Raw genomic sequence first — 25,161 nt, 5'->3', positions numbered from 1 at the left:
CAGTCTTGTTGCACAATCTGTGTCCCTTTAGCTCCAGTTACCCAATATCTTACTCTATTTCTATCTCCTGATGGTCTCTGTTACCAATGAAATTCTCCAAGTTTATTCACTAACATCAGTTCATATCAGTGAGACCATATAGTATTTGTCCTTTTGTTTCTGCCTAATCTCACTCAGCATAATGTCCTTAAGGTCCATCCATGTTGTCACATGCTTCATAGCCTTATTCTGTCTTACAGCTGCATAATATTCCATCGTATGTATATACCACAGTTTGTTTAGCCACTCATCTGTTGATGGACAGTTTGGCTGTTTCCATCTCTTCACAATTGTAAATAATGCTGCTACAAACATTGGTGTGCAAATGTTCATTTGTGTGCTTGCCCTCAAGTCCTCTGAGTAAATGCCTAGCAGTGGTATTGCCGGGTCATATGGTAATTCTATATTTAGCTTTTTGAGGAACCGCCAAACTGCCTTCTACAGTGGTTGTACCACGTGGCATTCCCACCAACAGTGGATAAGTGTGCCTCTTTCTCCACATCCTCTTCAGCACTTGTCGTTTGCTGTTTTATTGATAATGGCCATTCTGGTGGGTGTGAGATGATATCTCATTGTGGTTTTGATTTGCATTTCTCTAATAGCCAGGGAAGTTGAGCATCGCTTCATGTGTTTTGGCCATTTGTATTTCCTCTTCTGAGAAGTGTCTGTTCAAGTCTTTTGCCCATTTTGTAATTAGGTTGGCTGTGTTTTTGTTGTTGAGTTGAACAATGGCTTTATAAATTCTGGATACTAGACCTTTGTCTGATATAGCATTTCCAAATATAGTCTCTCATTGTGTAGGCTGTCTTTTTACTTTCTTGATGAAGTTCTTTGATGCTCAAAAGTGTTTAATTTTGAGACGTTCCCATTTATTTATTTATTTATTCAATGCTGTTGGTTTGTGTGTAAGGTCTAGGAAACCACCTCCTAGTATAAGATTTATAAGATATTTCCCTACATTTTCTTCTAGCAGTTTTATTAGATCTAATGTTTATTAGATCTAATAAAAATGTTTATTAGATATAATAAAAAACTAATGTTTATTAGTTTTATTAGATCTAATGTTTAGGTCTTTGATCCATTTTGAGTTAATTTTTGTATAAGGTGTGAGATATGGATCCTCTTTCATTTTTTTGCATATGGATATCCAGTTCTCTAGGCACCATTTATTGAAGAGACTGTTCTGTCCCAGGTGAGTTGGCTTGACTGACTTACCAAAGATCACTTGTCCATAGATAAGAGGGTCTATATCTGAACACTCTATTTGATTCCATTGTTCAGTATATCTATCTTTATGCCAGTACCATGTTGTTTTGACCACTGTAGCTTCATAGTAACGCCTTAAGGTCAGGTAGCATGAGACGTCCAACTTCATTTTTTTTTCCCTCAGAATACTTTAAGCTATTCGGGGCACCCTGCCCTTCCAGATAAATTTGGTTATTGGTTTTTCTATTTCTGAAAAGTAAGTTTTGGGGATTTTAATTGGTGTTGCATTGAATCTGTAAATCAGTTTAGGTAGAATTGACATCTTAACTATATTTACTCTTCCAATCCATGAACACAGTATGTCCTTCCATCTATTTAGGTCTTCTGTGATTTCTTTTAGCAATTTCTCATAGTTTTCTTTGTATAGGTCTTTTGTCTCTTTAGTTAAATTTATTTCTAAATATTTTATTGGTTTGGTTGCAATTGTAAATGGAATTATTTTCCTGATTTCCCCCTCAGATTGTTCATTACTAGTTGTATTAGTTAGGGTTCTCTAGAGAAACAGAATCAACAGGGAACACTTGCAAATATAAAATTTGTGAAAGTTTCTCATGTGACCATGGGAATGGAGAGTCCAAAATCCACAGGGCAGATTATGAAGCCGATGATTCCAATGGAGGGTCTGGATGAACTCCACTGGTGACACTTGCCAGCCGAAGCAGGAAGAAGGCCTGTCTCTTTTGACTCCTCCTTAAATGGCTTCCAGTGATTACATTAAGCATCACTCATTGCAGAAGACACTCCCCTTTGGCTTTCCCTCCTTGTCAACTGTTTTGAGGAGTTTGAGCAGGATTGGTACTAATTCTTTCTGGAATGTTTAGTAGAATTCACATGTGAAGTCATCTGGTCCTGGACTTTTCTTTTTGGGAAGCTTCTTAATGACTGATTCAATTTATTTACTTGTGAATGGTTTGTTGAAGTCATCTATTTCTTCTCAAGTCAAAGTTGGTTGTTCATGCCTTTCTAGAAAGTTGTCCATTTCACCTACATTGTTGTATTTATTAGCACGAAGTTGTTCATAGTATCCTGTCATTACTTCCTTTATTTCTGTGGGGTCATTGGTTATGTTTCCTCTTCCATTTATGATCTTATTTATTTGCATCCTCTCTGTTCTTCTTTTTGTCAATCTTGCTAAGGGCCCATCAGTCTTATTGATTTTATCATAGAACCAGCTTCTGGTTTTGTTGATTTTCTCAATTTCCTTTATTTCTGCTCTAATCTTCATTATTTCTATCCTTTTGCTTGCTTTGGGGTTAATTTGCTGTTCTTTCTCTACTTCTTCCAAGTGGACAGTTAATTCCTCAGTTTTTGCCCTTTCTTCTTTTTTGATATAGGCATTTAGGGCAATAAATTTCCCTCTTAGCACTGCCTTTGTTGCATCCCATAAGTTTTGATATGTAGTGTTTTCATTTTCATTTGCTTCAATGATTTCTCTTGTAATTTCTTCCTTGACCCACTGGTTGTTTAAGAGTGTGTTGTTGAGCCTCCACATATTTGTGAATTTTCTGGAACTCTGCCTATTATTGATTTCCAACTTCATTCCTTAAAGATCTGAGAAAGTGTTTTGTATGATTTCAATCTTTTAAAATTTGTTGAGACTTGCTTTATGACCCAGCATATGGTCTATCCTTGAGAATGATCCCTGAGCAATTGAGAAAAAGGTGCATCCTGCTGTTGTGGGGTGTAATGTTCTGTATATGTCTGTTAAGTCTAGCTCATTTATTGTATTATTCAAATTCTCTGTTTCTTTATTTATCCTCTGTCTAAATGTTCTGTCCATTAATGAGAGTGGTGAATTGAAGTCTCCAACTATTATCGTAGATGCATCTATTTCTCTTTTCAGCATTTTCAGTGTTTGCCTCATGTATTTTGGAGCATTCTGGGTTGGTGCATAAGTATTTATGATTGTTATGGCTTCTTGAATTGTTGAATTGTTCATTTTATTAATACACAGTGCCCTTCTTTGTCTCTTTTAACTGTTTTACATTTGAAGTCTAATTTGTTGGATATTAGTATAGCTATTCCTGCTCTTTTCAGATTGTTATTTGCATGAAATATCTTTTCCCAACCTTTCACTTTCAACCTGTGTTTATCTTTGGGTTTAAGATGTGTTTCCTATAGACAGCATATAGAAGGATCCTGTTTTTTAATCCATTTTGCCAGTCTATGTCTTTTGATTGGGGAGTTCAATCCATTAACATTTAGTGTTATTACTGTATGGGTAGTACTTTCTTCTACCATTTTGCCTTTTGGATTTTATATGTCATGTCTAATTTTTCTTCTTTTTACCTTTACTGATAGTCTTCCTTTCTACACTCTTCTCCACACCTCTCTCTCTTGTCTTTCATATCTGCCTCTACTGCTCCCTTTAATATTTCTTGCAGAGCTAGTCTTTTGGCCACAAATTCTCTCAATGATTTTTTGCCTGAAAATGTTTTAATTTCTCCCTCATTTTTGAAGGACAACTTTGCTGGATATAGAATTCTTAGTTGGCAGTTTTTCTTTTTTAGTAATTTAAATGTATCATCCACTGTCTTCTTGCCTCCATGGTTTTTGCTGAGAAATCTATGCATAGTCTTATTGGGCTTCCCTTGTACATAATAGATTGCTTTTCTCTTGCTGCTTTCAAAATTCTCTCTTTCTCTTTGACATTTGACATTCTGATTAGTATGTGTCTTGGAGTATGTCTGTTTGGACCTATTCTCTTTGGGGTATGCTGCACTTCTTGGATCTGTAATTTTAAGTCTTTCATACAAGTTAGGAAATTTTCAGTGATAATTTCCTCCATTAGTTCTTCTCCTCCTTTTCCCTTCTCTTCTCCTTCTGGGACACCCACAACACATATATTTGTGCACTTCATATTGTCATTTAATTCCCTGAGTCCCTCCTCATATTTTCCCATTTTTTCCCTATATTTTCTTTTGCTTGTTGGATTTCAGATGTTCCATCCTCCAGTTCACTAATCCTATCTTCTGCCTCTCAAAATCTAACATTGTAGGTTTCCATTGTTTTTTTTTTCATCTCTTCTATTGTGCCTTTCATTCCCATAAGTTCTGTGATTTGTTTTTTCAGACTTTCGATTTCTTCTTTTTGTTAAATCCTTGCCTTCTTTATATCCTCCCTCAATTCATTGGTTTGTTTTTTGATGAATTTGTCCATGTCTGTTCATATATTCTGAATTAATTGTTTTAACTCCTGTATCTCATTTGAATTGTTGGTTTGTTCCTTTGACTGGGCCATATCTTCAATTTTTCTAATGTTATTTGTTATTTTTTGCTGGTGTCTAGACATTTAATTACCTTAATTAGTTTATTCTGGAGATTGTTTTCACTTCTTTTACCTAAGGTTTTCTTGCTGGATGAATTTGTTATCTGTCTATTCTTTGACATTTAGTTCAGCTTTTTCTGGACCACTAGCTTAAGTTTTGTTTAACAGAGAAGAATTTTTCAGTTCTTGTTTCCTTGTTTCTTGCCCTGCCTGTATGATGCCTTCCCCTCTCACTCACAAACACACCCTTAGGAGGGTCTACTTAGGTATTATAGACCCCAGCCAGATTTTCCCAGACCAAACTGGTCTCCTGTCAGGAAGAAAGAGTCACCTGCAACAGTTTTCCCTGAGGGTGAGACCCAGCAGGTTGAAAGACTTTCCTCTGAAGTCTCTGGACTCTGATTTTCTTATCCTTCCCAGTATGTGGTGCTTGTCTGCCTGCAGGTCCCACTGGCATAAGGTGATGTGGTACCTTTAACTTCAACAGACTCTCCCTCCTGGGGGCATGGTGGAGATAGAGGAAAGGTTGTAGGCCGGTTTTAATGGCTTCAAATTACCAAGCTCTGGGGTCTGAATTCCTTGAGGGAGGATTCCACCTGAGTTGGGCCTCACCTCTCCTCTGGGGAAGGCACAAGCTCCAGACAAGATCTCAAACAAACTTGTTTCTGCCTATGCCTGTGGCAGTTGCAGCCTGAGAAGCTCTGCCACTGTATCTAAAGGCAGTCAAGACTTTGTAGAAACACAGCCACAAAAAACTCTGTTTATTTTTTTTTCTTTTTCCATCAGCCCTGCCCCCTTGGCACTGGGGCAAAAATCAGTGACCTCCATTTTGACCATGTTCACCTGAGCTGGGGGCCTATTTTTAGTAGTCAGAATTTGTGAATTAATTCCACACTTGAAGCTTAGTTGTGCTCAGCCCCTGCTGCTGGTAAAGTCTCTTTCCTTTTCCCTCAGGGAAGCAGCTTGTTGGGGAGGGGCACCAGCTGCCAGGGCTTGAGGAACTCATGGTTCTGGGTGGGCTCACAGCCAGGTCTAGCTGGTCCAGACTGGGGTAAACTGTGTGTCCAGTCACTGATGTGGCCCCAGGAGCTGTTCTGTACTGTTCCTGGTTATTTAGTAGCTATTCTGGAGGATGAACTAAATCCCACACCATACTGAGCTGCTATCTTGGCACTTCCTGGAAGAAAGTCTTCTTGATCTTACCATCCCATTTTTAACACCTTACAATGGTGGCATTCATTTGTTCTCCCTTACATAAGAAGTTTCTTATATGTGTACATTTAATCACCACCATTGTCCCCTTTAGGTTTTGCTAAGCAATATAGTCCTAGTTTTTATGCCTTATCTTACCTTCTGGTGTCATACATACTCCCAACCTTCCACATTCAACCATACTCTCATGCAGCTTTGTTCCTTCTACTTATAATATTATCCTACCATCACACAGTATTGTTTTATTCATTTCTAAATCTTGACAATCAATCCTGTTGCACATTCTGTACTCCTTCAGCATCAAAGACCAATCTCTAACCCCTTTCTATCTCCTAAAAACCTGTGTTATCAACCTTAACTCTCAGAGTATGCTCATTATAGTTAGTTCATTTAAGTGAGAACTTACAAATATTTGTCCTTTTTGTTTCTAGTTTATTTCACTCAAAATAATATCCTTAAAGTTCATCCACATTATTTCATGCACCATGACCTTATTCCATCTTACAACTGTGTAATAGTACATTGTATGTATTTACTATAGCTTGTTTATACAGTCTTCCATTGACAGACAGTTGGGCTGTTTCCACCTCTTGGCAATTGTGAATAATGCCACTATAAACATCAGTTTGCAAATGTTCATTTGTGTTCCTGCTTTCAGTTCTTCCAAGTACATACCTAAAAATGGGATTGCTGGATCATTCAGTAAATCTATACTTTGCTTTCTGAGGAACTGCCAAACTGCCTCCCAAAGTGACTGCACTATTCTATATTCCCACCAACAGTGAATAAGTGTAACTATTTCTCCACATCCTCTCCAGCACTTGCAGTTTTCTGTATTTTTATAATGGTCTACATTTCTAGTAGATGTGAGATGATATATCATTGTGGTTTGATTTGTATTCCCCTGATAGCTAGTGAAATTGAGCTTCTTTTCATACACTTGAGCCATTTGTATTTCCTCTTTGGAAAAGTGCCTATCCATGCCTTTTGGCAATTTTTAAATTGGGTTGTTTTTCTTTTTTGTTTTTGAGTTGTAAGATCTCTTCATATATTCTGGATATTAAACCCTTATCTGATATGTGGCTTCCAAATATTGTTTCCCATTGTATAGACCACCTTTTTGCTTTGTGACAAAGTCCTTTAATACACAAAAGTATTCAGTTTGAGGAGATCCCATTTATCTATTTGTTCTTTCATGACTTGTGCTTTGGGTGTAAGATCTAGGAAACCACCTCCTACCACAAGGTCTTTAAGATATTCCATACATTTTCTTCTAAAAGTTCTATGGCCTTAGCTCTAATATTTGGGTCTTTGATCCATTTTGAATTAATTTTTGTATAAGGTGTGAGATAGGGGCCCTTTTCAAGCACCATTTGTTGAAGAGGCTGTTCTGTCTGAGTTCAATTGACTTGACTTCTTTATCAGATAAAAAACTTAAAACTGTGGAACTGTAATCCATTCCAAACTCTGAAATCTGTTCTATAACTAATTGTTGTGGTGTGCTTTGAAATTTATTGCCTTTTTGTATATGCATTATTTTTTACAATAAAAAATTTAAAAAATTAGAGTAGTAATATATTTAAGATATTAATAAAAAGTCTTCTGGAGTCATTGATTTCAAATTCAAACTCCTGAAGTTCTTCTACCACCTGAAATGCAGGGCTTCTTGCCTTTGGTCAGCCTCCCACACAGCCTCCAATCCTGCCTTGCATCCTTCCCTGTCCCCATGAGCCTCTGATGGCTGCTGCTTTTCCTAGTAACAAATACCATCTTTTTAGAAAAAAGATCAAGTTATATATAAATTGGAAAAGCATTTTAAAATTATTAATGTAAATCAGTATTAGAAGAAAGCACAAGGGGAGCTATTTCCAAACCTGGCTGAGATCAGAATTAACTGGAGGATGTTTATAAAAAGCACTGATCCCTCATAACATCCAGGGGTAAAAGTCTCCCTGGTGACGTGGGAGATGACTCCCAGGGATGAATCCAGACCTGGCACCTTAGGATCAACAACTCCATCCTGACCAAAAAGAGAAAAAGAAAGTATCGGTAGCAAGGAGAGTTCAAATAGAGTCGAGAGTCTACTCTGGAGGTTGCTCTTACATAAGCTTCAGTTAGATCTTGTGAATAATAACCTGCCAAACCCCAACCAGGACCATTCCAGCTAATCATAAAGAATATCTAGGACAATATATAAGATTCCACAAGGATTCCAGGCACTAGAGTAATGTCCCAGAAGCCTACAACCTCCAGATGGGTCCCTGGCCCAGGAAGTCCTAAAACCAAGAGGGTCTAGCTTCTCCAGAGCATCAGAGAGTTCCATATCCCTACCCCATATTAGTGCCAGACCCTTTCAATATGGCCATAGACCAAACACCCCTAAAGAGAGGGATGTAAAGATCAAAGGTTACCTTCTATACAGAGAAGATAGGATTTGAAAAATGAATATGAATGCTGAATCATTGAATTGATAACTCTTAGTCTCTAGTATCTTAAAGCAGCTAGAAGTAAAAACCTAAAATTGTGGAATTGTAACCCATGTCAAACTCTGAAATATGTTCTACAACTAATTATGATGCTGTGCTTTGAAATTTGTTGCTGTTTTGTATATATGTTATTTTTTCACAAAGAAAGAAAGAAAAAATCTGATTGTGATGATAAAAAAACATTTAAGCCTTCTAGCCTCCCATATTCCGGAGCAGCTAGAAGGAAAAATCTTAGAAGATCACATGGTAGCCCATGATGAACTCTGGGATCTGTCCTGTAACTACTTGTTGAAGAGTGCTTTGAATATTATTGTTGTTTTTTTTGGAGGGGGTGCATGGTCTGGAAGTTGAATCTGGGTCTCCTGCATGGAAGGCGAGCATTTTACCACTGAACCACTGGTGCACCCCCTATTGTTTTTTTATTTCTTTGCTTTGCATATGTTATACTCTACGATAAAAAAGTTAAAAAAATAAATAAATATTGGTCCCTGAGCCACACCTCCAGACACGTTGCTATTGGTGAAACTTGGGAGTCTTTCTTTTTCAAAGCTCCCCTTTGTGATTTGGATCCCAGGACTGACATTGAGGAACAGCACACGAACGGGTTTCTCTCTTACTTATGACAGACAGCTAGTCTACCCTTCTCCCTGATTCTGCAATGGTTTCATGGGTGCGGATCACCTCCTCCTAAAAGGATGCACATATTTAAGTGGACTAGGCTTGAGCCCAGATTCCTTTTTTTTCCACAACAGTGTGGACAGTACTTAACACACAAAATCCACTTAATTAATAATGCTCTGATTCTGGGGTTAAAGGAACAGTTAAAAGATCATTCATTTCTTAAATTTCCACATAAACCAAAAGTTAATTAACAAAGGCTATGTAAGCAGATTTCAAACTAACTTCCCTGAAGGTGCTAATCCATGTAAGTCATTTTTCATAGCCCTATGTCTACTCAAGAAAGCCCACTGCCTGGAACCCTACACCCCAGGGTTTCCATTGTACAGGAGAGCTCCATTCTTCTCCCCTACCAGAACTCTTATTTTAGTGCAGCAGATTCTCATTTCATCTAGCATGTTTTAAGTTTCAATAAAACATAGACACTCAAATAGGTTCTGTTGCAGCGCTTTGCACAAGGGAGTCTGCAGCATGCTCACACAAGTGAAAGGGTTAATCTCAGATCGAAGTGCCCCAAGCAGATATTTGAACTTCTTGTAATTTTATCACTAAACAGGAAGGGATTCACTCTGCAGTGATATTTGTTTGGAGTCAAATTTTGGGTATGGCTCAGGTATGGCATGGCAGTCAAGAAACAGAGGCTTATGGAGAGTGTCTACACTGCACTCTCTGGACTGGAAATCCAAAGTCACCATATAACTGCACTTATAGTGAAATAAAGGGTTTGCAATGAGTAAAATTGGAAATCTAAATCTATAACCCACCTGGAACATAGAACAAAAGAGTTGACCATGTTGATATTTGACATGCTATTTGGCAGAGAAGCACTAAGGAACCAGAGGTTTTTTGAATCTGCACTGTTGAGCTTTACATAATATTTTAAATTATTTTCTAGCAAGCAATGAAGTGAGGTTAACTGAAAAATCATTAGGAATATATGCTGTTTTCAGAAGTAAATATTATTAGATTGTCAACTTCAAAACAAAAAGTTCTTGTAACTCTTTCTAAGAGCCAAGAGTTCTAAGATCCACTGAGTTTAATCGACCCAACACCAAAAAGGGAGTTATTAAAAAGATGTTGGCATTTTCAGCCATTTATATTTTAAAATTCAGGATTTTCTTAGAACTAGTACAAATCAGATAAATCAAGTGGATGCTGAAGCTGATGAAAATTATTAAAAGCCATAATTTCCAATGTTTACAATTGTCAAATCCCCTAATTGTTCTCAGCTGATTTCATGAATGTCATAACACATATTTATAAAGCTAGTATATGCGAATGTAGCGTTCATCCATTTTTCACATCTTCAGATACCGTAACAGATTTTGCCTGAGGATAAAATAGGGTTTCAGTGCTTTTTTGGGATCATTCAGAGATAGTTGAAATCCAGGTTCTGTCACTGGTGAGGGAATGCCTTCACCTCTTTCTAGAATAAGCCAGAGAATAAAAAAGCAAAAGAAATAAATTGGAGAACTTCTTCAACTTTGGTAACACTTTCTGGAGTGCTGTTATACAATTCTGTGCTGACCCTCTGAACTCAGCGAGGCCAGGGCTTACCAGGCAGCTCAGATGGGATCTGAGTGCCCTCTATTGTTATGGCTTGTCTCAGTGCCCTTCGTTGTAATGCCCCATGGCATTGTTATGAGAAGGAAATGGTGGAGCTACATAGCATGCACAGCCAAGTGCTTTGTTGTAGTAGGTACACCACGAATACTAGTTTTGCTGCCATATTCCTCTTGCATGGTAGCCTATATTAGTCCGTTGAAGCTGATAAAATGCTTTTCTGTCTCAGATTCTCTGGATTTTCTCTGAATTTCTTCACTTATAGAGGCTCCAGTAAAAGGATTAAGACCTATCCTGAATGAAATGGGATACATCTCAACTGAAGTTACGATCCTACTCACCAAAAGACCCTACTTACAATAGGTCCACATATAAGAACATGATCTTTTCTGGGGTACATATGGCTTCAAACCATCACAGAGCTACTTTCTCTTATTTTCTTCTCAGTATGTTCCCATGAAAAGAGACCTCAGACCTTAAATATCAATGTTGTGGGGGCACAAGTTGTTTTCCCTGGGCCTCTGAAATCACAATACTTGGATTCCATCTCCTCTACCCCGACATAGCTTGATCGTGATGTTAAGGTTTCAGCATGCAATGTCCACACACTTTTTGGAAACTTTTAATCAAATCATTAGAGTGACATAGGTATTATTATCACTGTTATTATTTATCATTAGTTATCCTGAAATGATAAGGATTAATGAAACACAAATAATCCTTGCTGATCTCCAAATAGGGGTACTTTGAGAACCAAATGAGTAACTTCCACTTTATTAGGCAGTTAAGATCTTTGATCCTTACTGAGAAATTACAAGCTTTCTCAGACATATTCAACAACCACACACACAAAAAACCTCCATATTTTAAAAGTGAGATGAACAATGTGTAATTTAAGTCATACTTATGTCAGAAAAAATGTCTTCCACTCACTCATTATGTAATTCATTTTTCAGCCTCAGTGCCTCGACATGTGATATTTAAGTGACAGATTAAGAGGGGTACATGTTTGCTCTATTCCAAAAGGAATAAAAATTTACATGGCCCTATTGAATAAAAAAGCCTTTATTATTTTTAGAATCTCTTTGTTTGAAGGGTGTTTTGCTGGCTTATCTCAATAAACTTTCAAAAAATGTTATGTCCCCAAACTCTTTTAACCCATGCCCAGCCTGACACAAGGGCTCCACAGAAAGCTTCTTCTTTTCTATTACCTTTCCTCAAGTCAAACCCTAATTACCACATGGGGTGGAGCAGCTGGAATGCCTAACCATCCTGCGTAGGCATGGAGGAGATGGGTCATGATGCCACTGGTGAGGGGTGAAAGGGTTCTGTGGGGAGCTTCACCCAGACCACACTGCACTAGGGAGTGCTGAAGTAGAGCTGATCAGTGTCAATCATGGGTCTTGACCATCAGTGAGAAAAATATCCATGAGCATATCACCAAGATGGCAGCACCAACTGCCTGCAAAGGGTCAGAGACAAAAGGCATGGGACAAGTAAGACAAAGAGAATAGCATAAGAGTCCCAAGAAAATACATACACTTACCCTATCCAATACCATGAGGACACAGTAAGCTCTGTCATATATACAAAACACTAATTTGGTATAGAAAAGAGACAAAGAGCAAAATACTGGGAAGCTCAGCATTAACTGAAAGGAAGGCATTTTAAACAAAAAGGACATTAACAAACAGAAAGAATTGAGATAAACTTTTTTTTTAAAGTTTTCCCACTCCCAGGCCAAGTAGGAGATTGTGCCAGTTTGAAAGTATTACGTACTTCAGAAAAGCCATGTTTTAATTCTGATTCAATCCTGTGGGAACAGATATTTCTTTTAATCCCTATTCAGCATTGTAGGTTGGAAATTTGATTAGATTATCTCCATGGAATTGTGACACACCCAGTTGTGGGTATGACCTTTGATTAGATGGAAATGTGACTCCACCCATTCGAGGTGGATCTTGACTTAATGGAATTCTTTAAAAGAGGAAACATTTTGGCAAAATGACAGAGTCTAGGGAAATGACAGTAGCCTCAGAGCCAATAGAAACTTTGCAGCAGAGCAGACACAGATGTGAACACATGAACAGATACACAGATGTTTGGAGATGCTTAAAGCCTAGCAGACATGCCCATGAGATGTTAGTAAAGCCAGAACCTAGAGAGAGCCAAGGGAAGCCAAGAGATGAAAACCAGCCCTGAAGAGGCAAAGCAAGGAACCTCCACAGGAACAGAGGCTGAAAGCAATGGAGTTCAGGAGCAAGGGATGAGCAGATGCCAGCCAGCTGATAGGGGTGTGCCTGACCCATCGTATTTCTTGAATTAAGTTCTCTTTCCCTGCATGCTGTAGTTTGGAGATTTTTATAGGCTTAGAACTGTAAGCGTGTAATTTATTAAATTACTCTTTGTAAAAGCCCCTCCAGTTCTGGTATATCATATTCTGGTAGCTTGCAAACTAACACAGAGTTTACAAGGAAAATTATCTAGGTTGTGGGTAAATCAACATTTGCGTTGTACATCTAGGCAGTGGCATAAGCAAACATTTAGTCTCACTAAATGCATATAATACATTTGCATCCATTTATACTCATGTGTGTGGTGGTTTAAAGCTGTATAGACACCAGAAAATCATGTTCTTGTATCTAATCCATACCTGTTGGAGAGAGCCCATTGTAAGTAGGAGCTTTTGACGAGGTTACTTCAATTAAGCTGTGGTCCAGCCCAATCAGGATGGGTCTTAATCCTATTACTGGAGTCCTTTATAAGCAGAATGAACTTGACAGAGTGAGAGAAAGCCACAGGAAGCAAGAAGTCAAACATCAACATAACCCAGAAGAAAAGAGAGAGACCAGGAGATGTCATCATGTGCCTTGCCATGTGACAAGCCACGTGACAAGCTAAGGACCAAAGATTGCCAGCAGCCAGCCACATGATGCCATAGTCTTTTGGAAGAAAGCATTGCCTTGATGGTACCTTGATTTGGACTTTTCCCTAGCTTCAAACTTCAAGTGAATGAATTTTCATTATTTAGCCCAACCCATTTCATGGGGTTTGTTTGAGCAGCCTAGGAAACTGAAAGAATATATAAATGCATATTTGCCACATAGTAATTGGAGAATGAGCAGTGCACTAGATAACTCATCATTCCTCCATTTGTAAAGCAGTTCTGGTGTGCCAGATGTTTTGTGTTGCCTTTTATACGGTACCTTACATAGGCACATATGGGAAGGAATGGGTACAATATCAGTAGCAAGACAGTGGAAAGGGGATTTCATTTCAGGGTGTACAAACACAGGACTTCATGCAGCAAGGGAGACAATCTGGGGAAAGGAAGAGAAAGGCTCTGGAAGGTCAGGTAGTTCCAGTGTAATGAAGGACAGAGGATACAGGTAAGGGGTCTTCAGGGAATTAGACTGCACAGGGAAGCAATATCCTGCAGCCTGCCCAGGAGGTTGACCATGTAGGGAACAGAGACCACAAGACCCTTCTTCTCCAGATAATGGCCATTTCCTGCCTCATGTGGTGATTTTAGGGCTAGCTAGCCATCTCTCTAGGAGGTGGGTGTCATCTCAGCCTACTGCTCTCGCAGCATGACTCCACTGCAAGTCTTTCAGTGGGTGGGTGTCTGGTTGTCAAAAGTAACAATTCAGAGGGTTCAGCCAGGGCTTCAATTCTATACCTGTCAAGCCCCTAAGATTGGCCCATAATATGCATTAATCCTAAGGTACCCTTTAGTGTTGAGATAGAGGATAGATCTCAGCAGCTAATGTGTTCCAGATGGGAAAAGCACATTGTGGTTGAATTAAAACAAGTTCATTTGATGAGTTCAGTAGGCATCTACCTGGCATCATACCTCACCTCCAGTACCACTTGTTGTGTGACCTGGAACAAAGCACTTACCTCTTTAGCTCTCTATTACTTATCCTGAAATGGGAGTAACTATAATGCCATTTATAAGGGCCAAGTGAGCTAACTCTTGTAGGCTATGCCAGTGCATGTTACCTCTTATTAAGTTATTCCTTCCAGTTATAAGGCAAAGCTATTTGAGGTTCATGGGAGGAGATGTTGTTTTTATAAGAAAAAATGAAACTCCCAGTGATCAATGGCAGGATATAATGAGATATGATGGCTTTGATGTCAGGCAGGCTCTGGTTCCATCCCTGTATTGCCTTATCTGGAGTACAGTGTGGCCTTAGTCAATTCCCTAACTTTGCTGAGCTTTAGTTTTCTCATTCATAAACCAGTGATAGTAATAAATACATTTAGGTTCACAGCCTGACTCTCCCACTTACCTTAGTCTCATGATGCCTTGGATTTTCATCTGGAAAGTGGGATAATAATAGTACCTGTCTCTATTTCAGGGCAGAACACCTTAAAGGAGTCAATGTACAATTTTTTTACACTCCCTCCCACAGCTGCTGTGATAGTGGAAATTTCCATCAAGATAATGCCTCTGACTTGAGAGACTACACTGAAAAAGAACTCTTGCTGACCTTTTGGACATATTACATGAGGGAAGAAAAATGAAAAGAAGGCAAGGGAGAGCAGGGGATCCTTAAGTATTCCAATATTTAGTGGTCCAGAAAAGAAAAGACTAGCAACAAATGCTGAAAATGAATATATGCATGTAAGAATGGTGTCATGAAAGTCAAGAGAAGAAAAAGTTTCAAGAAGGATTGACTGGAAAGGATTCTGTTAAGCATTAAATAAGGTGAGGGGAAAAGAGTATTCCTTGAATTTACAGAAATATTATTGACCTTGGCAGAAGGGTTTCAGTTGTGATATAAGGTTATAATACTGTAATAACCTGACAAAAATCTTGGGTGTAATGTAATGGCGACACTGAACAAAAGCAATTATCAGCTTTTTATAGATGAGAAAAAGGTGACTAAATTGATTGAGTGAAAGTCTCTCAACTTGTAAATGTTGGGCCGTCGAATGACTCCAGATTTATTGCCTCCAAATGTTATCAATTTCCTACTAAAATTGCCTCTCACTGGAGGTAAAAATTCAATTAAATACAATTATCCGGATATTGTAAAATCACTATGGTAATAGAGAGAATACTACTAAAGTTTGCAGTCAAATAGATAATTCTACCTCTTCTTGGCTGTGGGAAATCTAACAAGGTATTTAAGTTTCTCTGAGTTTGTTTCCAAATATCTAAATAGGATAAATGATTATCTTATCTGAATCTCTATATCTATCTATCTATCTATCTATCTATCTATCTCTCTATCTATGTAATTTATCTCTCTATCATCATGGTCTATCAATTTATCCTGTTACAAAGGGACCCAAATTAATTGCATGAGGACACCCTACCATATTCCTGAGGGCAATCTCTTTGTTGATTATAGATGCAATGAATTGATTATAGCTACAAATCCCATCTAGAAATACCCTTTCATTAAGAATTAGGTCAGTGCTTGATGAAACAACTGGACCCCATGACCTGACCAAGTTGAAAATGAAGTTAACAATTACATTATATAAGGAGAATATTTGAAAGTGGAAAATAACAAAGTGATGTAAATAGAGAAGATGATTGAGCAAAGATAATTTAAAATTTGATAGCAAAATTAAAATTTGCATTTATGCCTGTTTGAAGCTATTATGTACCCCAGAAAAGCTATGTTTTAATCCTGATCCTATCTTGTGGGGGCAGTCATTTCTTTTAATCCTGATTCAATATCATAGGTGGGACCTTTTGATTAGATTATCTCCATGGACATATGGCATGCCTAATTGTGGATGTGACCTTTTGATTAGATGGAGATATGAATCCACCCATTCTAGGTGGGTTTTGATTAGTTTATTGAAGCCTTTTAGAGAGGAAACATTTTGGAGAGAGCAGAGCCGACACAGATGTGGATATTTAGAGGGCAGAGACAGATGTTTGGAGATGCTTGGAGCCCAGAAAACATCACCAGGATATACTAAGCAAACCAGAACCTGGAGAGAGCCAAGGGTAGCCAAGAGATGCTAGCCAGACCCAGAGAAGCAAAGTGAGGAGCCCCCACAGGAACAGAGGCTGAAAGCAACAGAGCCCAGGAGCAAGGAAACAGAATGCCAGACACGTGACTTAGCAACTGACAGAGGTGTTTTAGATCTATCAGCTTTTCTTGAATTAAAGTATCTTTCTTTGGATACCTTAGTTTGGAGATTTTTATAGGCTTAGAACTGTAAAACTTGTAACTTATTAAATTCCTCTTTTTAAAAGTCCACTTCTGGTATATTACATTCCTGCAGCTTGTAAGCTAATACAATAACGTCTTAGTGAGGAAACGGCATTGAAGAAAACTTCAAATGGAGAACACACTTGATAAGCTTTAATTTGTTTTAGAATCTATGGAAGGACAAAGAGGAATAGAATAATGATAAAATTTTAAAGGCAGAAAATATATCCATACTGAAAAAAAAAACAGCAGCAGTTGAGATAAAAATCATCAGAAACCCCTATCAGAAGGTGTGAATGAATTGACAGGCAATTGTCAACCATGAAATAATTAAATAATGTATAGAAGGCACTCAGCCCAGGACCTAGCAAAGCAGCAGGCATTAAAAAAAAAACAGTATTCAAATTATTATTTCAAAATTAACAATTGTTCTACATCTGATGGGTATGAAACCCTTGCCAAAGTAAAAACAGCAGCCCTCTCTCCCCATAAAATGGGGCAGAAAACCCCAGTGGTCTGGAGTCAGAGAATCATTAAGTATGGATTTCCCATTTTTAGGCCCAAGAAAGTCGTCTTAGTTTCCCAGCTGCTAAAAATACCATGCAATGGGTGTATTTAAATGATAGGAATGTCTTGGCTCACTGTTTCAAGGCTAGAAGTCCAAAACGGAAGCATCAACAGAGCGGTCTTCTGGCCCTGGCTATGGGTAATCCTTGACCCTTGGATTTTCCGTCTCATGGTGATCTCTTCTCCTTTCTCTTTTGGGTTCTTTTGACTTTCACCTTCTTCCTGTGGCTTTTCTTCTCTTTGGATTTCATTCTGCTTATAAAGGAATTCAATAATCCTGCTTAAAGCACAAACTGATTCAGTGCGACCGTACCTTGACTGAAGCAACATCTTCAAAGATCCTATTTACAATGAGTCCATGTCCACCAGAATGCAAACCAAGACCAAGAACCTGTCCACACCAGGATCCACAATTCAATACACCACAGAGGCTCTGTCCCTCAGTGGCCTGTGTGTAACCACAGAGATTTTATAGTTGCTGGCATATCTGTAAAACTATGCCAACTAAAGATATTTACTCAGATAGTCACTCAGAAAATATTAAATGTCCTCTACATCTAGGAAAATCAAAGAACATCTGGCTTTTAAAAAAATAGAGCCTGTCGTGGTCAGGTTCATGTGTCAATTTGGCCAGATGATGGTGCCTGGTTCTCTGGTTGGGCAAGCGCTGGCCTGTCTGTTGCTATGAGGGCACTTAATGGACTTAAATCATAGTTACGTTAGCTGCATCCACAGCTGTTTGTGCTTGTAATCAGCTAAGGGGAGTAACTTCTGCAATGAGTGATGATTAACCTAATCACCAGAAAGCTTTTAAGGAGGATTCAGAAGAGACATTCACTTTTCCTGCATCAGGCAATGAACCTCTCCTGTGGAGTTCATCCAGACCCTTTGTTCTAGTTTGCTGGCTGCCGGAATGCAACACACCAGACACGGATTGGCTTTTAATAAAAGGGAATTTATTTTGTTGGTTCTTCAGAGGAAAGGCAGCTAACTTTCCACTGAGGTTCTTTCTTACGTGGAAGGCACAGGATGGTCTCTGCTGGTCTTCTCTCCAGGCCCCTGGGTTCCAACAACTTTCCCCGGGGTGACTTCTTTCTGCATCTCCAAAGGCCTGGGCTGAGCTGCGAGTGCTGAGATGAGGAATGCCAGCTGCTTAGGCTGTGCTACATTGTGCTCTCTCATTTAAGCACCAGCCAATTAAGTCAAACGTCACTCATTGCAGCAGACACGCCTCCTGGCTGACTGCAGATGTAATTGGCAACAGATGAGGTTCACATACCATTGGCTTATGTCCACAGCAACAAGACTAGGTATGCTTACCTGGCCAAGTTGACAACTGAGTCTAACTAACACACCCTTCATCGGAGTAATCAGCTTCACAGCCTGTCCTACAGATTTCGGACTCTTCCATTCCCATGGTTGTCCACCCAGCCTCTCCTGAGAGTTCACTGAGGAACTTCATTGGAGTCACCAGTTTGTGGCCTGCCCTACAGAACTTGAACTCTACATTCCCACTGTTATGTGAGACACTTTTATAAATTTTCTATCTACAGATATCTCCTGCTCATTCTGTTTCTCTAGAGAACCCTGACTAACAAAAAGACATTAGCCTAACTGGAAAGAATACAGAAATAGATGAAATAAGAAGAGGAGCTGATGTTTTTTGGATGCTTCCTAAATGCTGAGATGCTCTCTCATACCATCACAGCAACCTTTTCATGGGGTAATATTTGAACCTCTGACCCTAAGCCTATATCCTAACAAATCCATAAGACCAATAACAGAGTTAATTACTTTGTTGGAACTCACGAACATTTATCAGTGTCTTCCTATAGTCAGTCATCCCACAATATGATCTCACTAGAGCTTGTGGATCCAGACCTAACAGGGAAAAATTGGTATTATTTTTAAAGAGCAAATATTTAATCCATGAGGTAATATATAGACTAAAATCATTCCTTTCTTTCCAACTTTCACCTTTTCACCCTGAGTCTTTAGCCTTATTCTTTAAAAAAAAAGAGGTTATTATGAGCCATTGATTGTATAATATGGGTTGACTGTATGTGTGTGGATATTTCTCAGTTAAAATATGTTTTTTTAAATGGTTGCTTCAAGGTTTCCATAAGCACTATCTCTGCCGGGTCAACTGAAGAGCCTTCTTAACAGATCAATAGCTCCTTAGTAGAGAAGTAAGGTGGCCAGAGACACTGGAAGCTTCAGTGTTAAGAACTCCTGCCCATTAAAGATGAGGGGGAAAGTGAAAATAACGTATCATGTAAATGAGGTTCCAAATCAATAGGAAAATGATGCTAACAAAGTCAACACTCTCAAATCTTTTGGGACACTACTTCTTCTATTACTTGAGGAGAAGTGTTTCTATTTCAGGGGTGACAGCAGTCACCATTGGCCTGACCACCATGATCCTGACACTAAGTGATTCTAATGGGGTAATTAGAATTTAGAATCACTAAGTGATTCTAAAGAGAGAAAAGTATAATCCTATCTTATTTTACTTCATTTTTTGTACACACTAAAGCTCATAGGATCAGTGGAAATGTAGAGTAGGGAGCACTAGAAATCAAGTCTCTCCACCAAAACCACCACTGAACTGGCAAAAAGCATCTGAATCAACTATTTGAACTTCTGGACCCTATTGGAACATTTTGCAGAATCTAGGGAAGCACTGGAGTAAGAGGCTGGTAAATTTCTCTGAATTCTTGTGACTTTCACCCTCTGTGAAGCAGCTTCCATCTCTCATACAACTACATGGCAGGCGACAGTGAGGACTTCAGCCCAGTTTCCTGGTGCAGGTTATGACACCAGATTGGGTTATAAGGACCTAGGCCTCCAATGTCTGGCAGTATGTGGTCTGATTGCTGATTAAAACTTTTGATTAGCTACTTCAGGTTGCTGGGAGTCCAGCTCCGAGGGCAGTTTCAGATTGGCTATATTAAAATATTACAAATATAAAAATTGTGAATGAAAAATAATACCTAAGATAATTGAAACAAACTTGCATGTATGGTAAGCTATAGATTCACCATATTTGATTATTCTGGGCATTTAATATCCTTAACATTTTTACAAATTAGGCTTTATGACAATGTGACATAGTTTTACATGTATCATACAAAATAATGTTTAAGAAGAATGAACTCCCCTGAGATCATAAAAAACTTTTTACACATTCTATGTGTACTCCAATTTCCAATCTGATATGGTGTCCAGACCTCAAGGATATCTGAACAGGCATAAAATTTCAGAGAAGGTAAATACTAATATTCTTCAAAAATGTCTTAAGTGATCAGGTAAGTCTTCCTCCTTTTAAGTTTCTAATGAAAATATTATAGCATTTCTGGCTATTGTAATAGGGATAATATAGTTTAAATATTCACCCAATATAGTCTTCATTCCCCTGAAAATCATGTTTTTCTCCCAGGAAGCTAAGAATTGAGACTGAATTGTCCCGCCATGGGTCAACTGTGGCACAGGGCAAAGTGATCTTGCCTTATGGACTCAGCCTACACCTGGGGTTGGATGAAGGCCACAGCAGACTCTCAGATGTGTAGGGTCAATCTGCTGCCAACCTGCCATTGAAACAAAGAAAGCCAGAACCAGCATAAAGGTGCTTTAGGAAAGCCTTCACCTCTGATCTCCAAACCTCTGGTTGTCAGGTACGTCCATCACATCCATCTGTGGGCTGAGTTCTTGCCACAATCAGCACATAACAGAACATAACCAGAGAAGGAATGAGTTCACAGGGCCAGACCTGTAGCCACTGAACTCAGTGAGGCATGGTAGAAAGTTTGTGGCTCTGAAACCAACCTGGAATCAATTCTGGCAGTATGGTCAGGTGTACTTTGTCTCTGTCTCCAGCCTCAGTTTCTAGGTCTGTAAAGCAGCAGTTCTTAAACAGGAGTGATTTATTACACTATGGGGTCACTTGGAAACATCTGGAAATCTTTCTGCTATGTTGTCTCTGAAAAGACACACAGAGCTGGAAAATTTGGTTTCATGGGCTCCGTTCAAATATATGTGTTGACTACCCTAGGTTTTAGTTTTAATTTGCCTTTTACTATTTTAAGGGGAGTTTTGCATGATCTGATCTCATTTCCTCCTCCAACTTTAGCCATGCATCACTTATTGGCCATTCTGTTCTCTTATAGCTATTCAGGGCAATAAGCTTTGTGTGTCATTTTCTGGCAGCACTCCACTACCCTCTAAGAAAAATTGGCACCCAGACCTGAACTATTGCAAAATTTTCTCCCTGAACTTTCTACCCATTGACCACTTAGCCATCATAGGGATCATCAGAGAGTTCAGATCTGACCCTCGCCAATTCATGCTTAAAACCTTCCAAACTCTTCCCGTGGCAAATAAAGCTCAAGCTTTTCAGCTAAGTGCACAGTTCCCACCACAAGCTGAATCCTTGTGCTAGCTCAGTGTCATCTCTGTCCACTCTCTGCCCATAGTCCAGCCACAATGTACTCGTGATGTCCTTCTATATGCCCCTCTTTCATTTCTGTGCCTTTGCAGTGGTGTCTTTGGTGACCTCAAATTTCCTCTGCCTCTTTTTTCCTCTTTACCTATACTTCATCCCTGCTTCTTACTTAGTGACTCAGCTCAGGTATTATACTCCTCTGGGATGTCTTATTTGATCTTCAGCATAGATCATAGCACCTGTATGTGCTCCCACTATTCTATTAGAGCTGATTGCACTGCAATCTAGTCATCTTGAAGCACAGTATACCTATTCTTATACTTTACTGTATAAACAAGGATATCCTGCATTTATACATTAATAGGAAGAGAAAAATCATCAGTGGAAATGGACCTAAAATGGCACTAACAATAGAATTAATAAATGATAGGAAACAACTTATTATAACTATATTCCCTATGTTCAAGAAAGAAATGAAAGTTTAAGCATTTTATGCAAAGATATGAAGCATATATAAGGACCAATATCAAACTTGTAGAAACAAAAAATATCGTTTTTGAGATGGAAAATATAATGGAGGGGTTAAAAACTGATTACATATATAGAGAAGAAAGAAAAATGAACTTGAAAGCAAAGCAATAGAAACAACATAAAATGAAACACAGAGATAAAATGTGCTGAAAAAAAGGAAAGTGCATCAGTGAGCAATGGGGCAACTTCAAGCAGCCTAATTATATCTGTAATTGGAGTCCCTGATAAATAGCAGACAGAATTAAGACAGAAAAAAAATGAAGAAATAATGACCAAGATATATCTATTCTAAATGAAAATAATAACACTGCAAATCGTAGAAGCCTAAGGAAACAGAGAAAAGGAAATATGAAAAAAATCAAACCAGTACATCAAGGTATATAATAATTAAATTTCTTAAAGAGAAATGATAAACAGTGATAGAAAGAAAATCTTAAAAGCAGACAGAGAGAAAAGGTTCATTATGTACTGAGGAGTAACTATGAATTATGGAAGATTCGTCATTGGTAACAGTGCAGATCACAAAGCACTGAGCAGCATCTTAAAGTACTGAAAGAAAAAAAAGTTTGACCTACTCTTCTATACCCAACAAAAATAGCTTTCAAAAACAGAAATGGAATAAACATTTTTAAAGAAATATAAAAGCTGAAAGTATCATCATCACTTGAACAGGATTATAAAAACAAAATATATGAATATATATGCATATATGCATATTTATATACATATATCTATATATGAATTTATGTGTGTACATTCCATATATATTCACAGAATCAATTCAGGAAGAAGGAAAATTACAACAGATGGAAAATGGATCTATGCAACAGAATGAAGAGCTCCAGAAATAATAAGTATGTGAGTTAAAAAAAACAAGCCAGATTTTCTTCTTATTTTAAAAACTAACTTTAAACATAATTGACAGTTCAAAGTGAAGATAATGGTAATATACTATGGGGGTTATAAAATATGTAGAAGGAAATGTATGACAACAACAGCACAAAAGCCAGGTGGGAAGGTATGGAAATATACTATTACAACATCTTATACCATATGTGAAGTAGTAAATTATTACTTGAATGAAGACTGCAATAAAAATATAAACCACAAACCTCACAGCAACCATGACAATGGCAGTCAGCCTCCATGTTCCCTACCTGCTTGTGCTCACACCTTGGTGGTGCCCTCTCTGCTTAAGCAGATAGAATCTTCTAATATTCATCTTAAGTCTTTCAATTTTTTTATGTTTTTATCCTATAGTGTAACATACATACAAAGCAAAGAAACAAAAAAGCAAGTTTTCAAAGCACTCTTCAGCAAGTAATTACAGGACAGAGCCCAGAGTTCGTCATGGGCTCCCATATGAACCTCTCAGATTTTTCCTTCTAGGTGCTCCAGAATAGAGGAGGCTAGAAGGCTTATTTTTTTATCATCACAACTGACTTTTTCCCCTTTTTTGTGAATAATAACATATATGCAAAAAAGCAATGAATTTCAAAGCATATCATCACAATTAGTTGTAGAACATATTTCAGAGTTTGACATGGCTTACAATTCCACAATTTTACATTTTTGCTTCTAGCTGCTCTAAGATACTAGAGACTAAGAGAGATATCAATCTAATGATTCAGCAATCATATTCATTTGTTAAACCCTACCTTTTCTGTCTAACTCCACCATCGCCTTTGATCTTTCTATCCCTCACTTTAGGGGTATTTGGGCTATGGTCATTCTAACTTTTTCATGTTGGAAGGGTCTGTCACTAATATGGGGTAGGGAGATGGAACTATCCGATGCTCTGGAGAGGCTAGAAAATAAATTTAGGAAAAATGAACTTAAACTAAATTCAAAGAAATTAAAATGAAATTTTAGAAATGAGACAGAAATCAATGAAATCAAAAGTAGACAAGCAAGTGAGGAATCAGTAAATCCAAAGTTGTTCCTTTGAATAAGTTAATAAAGCTGGTAAAGCTTCAGTCACAACCAAAACATGGTAGAGTCCAATAGATGATCTTTAGAAACAATGTTTGGAGCCCCTGCAGTGATGTGTCAAGGTGGGAACAGCCAGTAACTATGCGCCAGAACACACACCTCTCCACATACACACCTCTTCACACCCACACCTCTCCATATGCACAACTTTCTACACTCCAGGACTCACACCTCTCCACACGCACATCTCTCCATATGCACACCTCTCCATACTCAAGTTCCCACACTGTAGGAAGGCTACAAGACTTGGAATCAGACCCACACCCACTCCCTGTACACCTTGGGTCAACTAGCTCAAGCTCTCTGAGTTTATTTCCTCATTTATAATATCAAAATAATCATTTCTACCTCTTAAATGTGTTACAAAAGTTGAAAGAGATTAACTTCTTGCAGAGCTCTGGGTGGTTCTTTGCAAGTCGTGGGTGTTTAGTCAGAGCAAACTCCCCTCCCAGCTACAGCTGATCTTCCTTTGACCTGGTGAAGAGAGAGCCCCTCTCCTTGGGGTCAGATGAAGGGTCAGGGTTTTCCGGTTCAATGTGAAAATACAGAATAGAAGAAAATGTGAAAAACTAACAGACAAGCACTGGGTGTTTTAGTTTCACTGTCTCCTCAGTCTCTGAAAGAAGAAAGTTTCCCTCGGGATTCACCGCTCACTCTGCAGAATAAATAAATGAACATCGAGAGGGATATCTTCCTTCCTGGGATTCGCTGAGACTGTCAGCAGACCCTTAAAAAGAGCCTCATTCACTGCAAACAGCTAATTAGGAACCCCTTAACATTCGCACTAAAATCAAAAGCATTTGGTTCTTTGTGAAGCGTGTCCCAAACAGCTTGTGTGAGCCCAGACACTAGGCTTCTCCTGGGCTCGGGTTAACGGATTCATAAATCAGGAGAGTCTCCAAATAAAAGGGCTAATTAAAGTGATTCGTTCTCTATTAAA

General features: G+C 38.4%; 1 long non-coding RNA gene across 1 annotated transcript; it reads left to right on the top strand.

Annotated features, from left to right (window-relative positions):
- The first annotated feature begins 19,761 nt into the window (after positions 1–19,761).
- On the top strand, positions 19,762–23,109 carry LOC143676212 (uncharacterized). The gene is made up of 3 exons (XR_013171914.1): positions 19,762–19,956; positions 20,697–20,931; positions 23,004–23,109. It is a non-coding gene; the product is annotated as an uncharacterized LOC143676212 (long non-coding RNA).
- Positions 23,110–25,161: the final 2,052 nt, after the last annotated feature.

Source organism: Tamandua tetradactyla, chromosome 3 (genome assembly GCF_023851605.1).
Source record: "Tamandua tetradactyla isolate mTamTet1 chromosome 3, mTamTet1.pri, whole genome shotgun sequence".
Lineage (NCBI taxonomy): Eukaryota > Metazoa > Chordata > Mammalia > Pilosa > Myrmecophagidae > Tamandua > Tamandua tetradactyla.
This window is presented reverse-complemented; position numbering and strand designations above follow the sequence as displayed.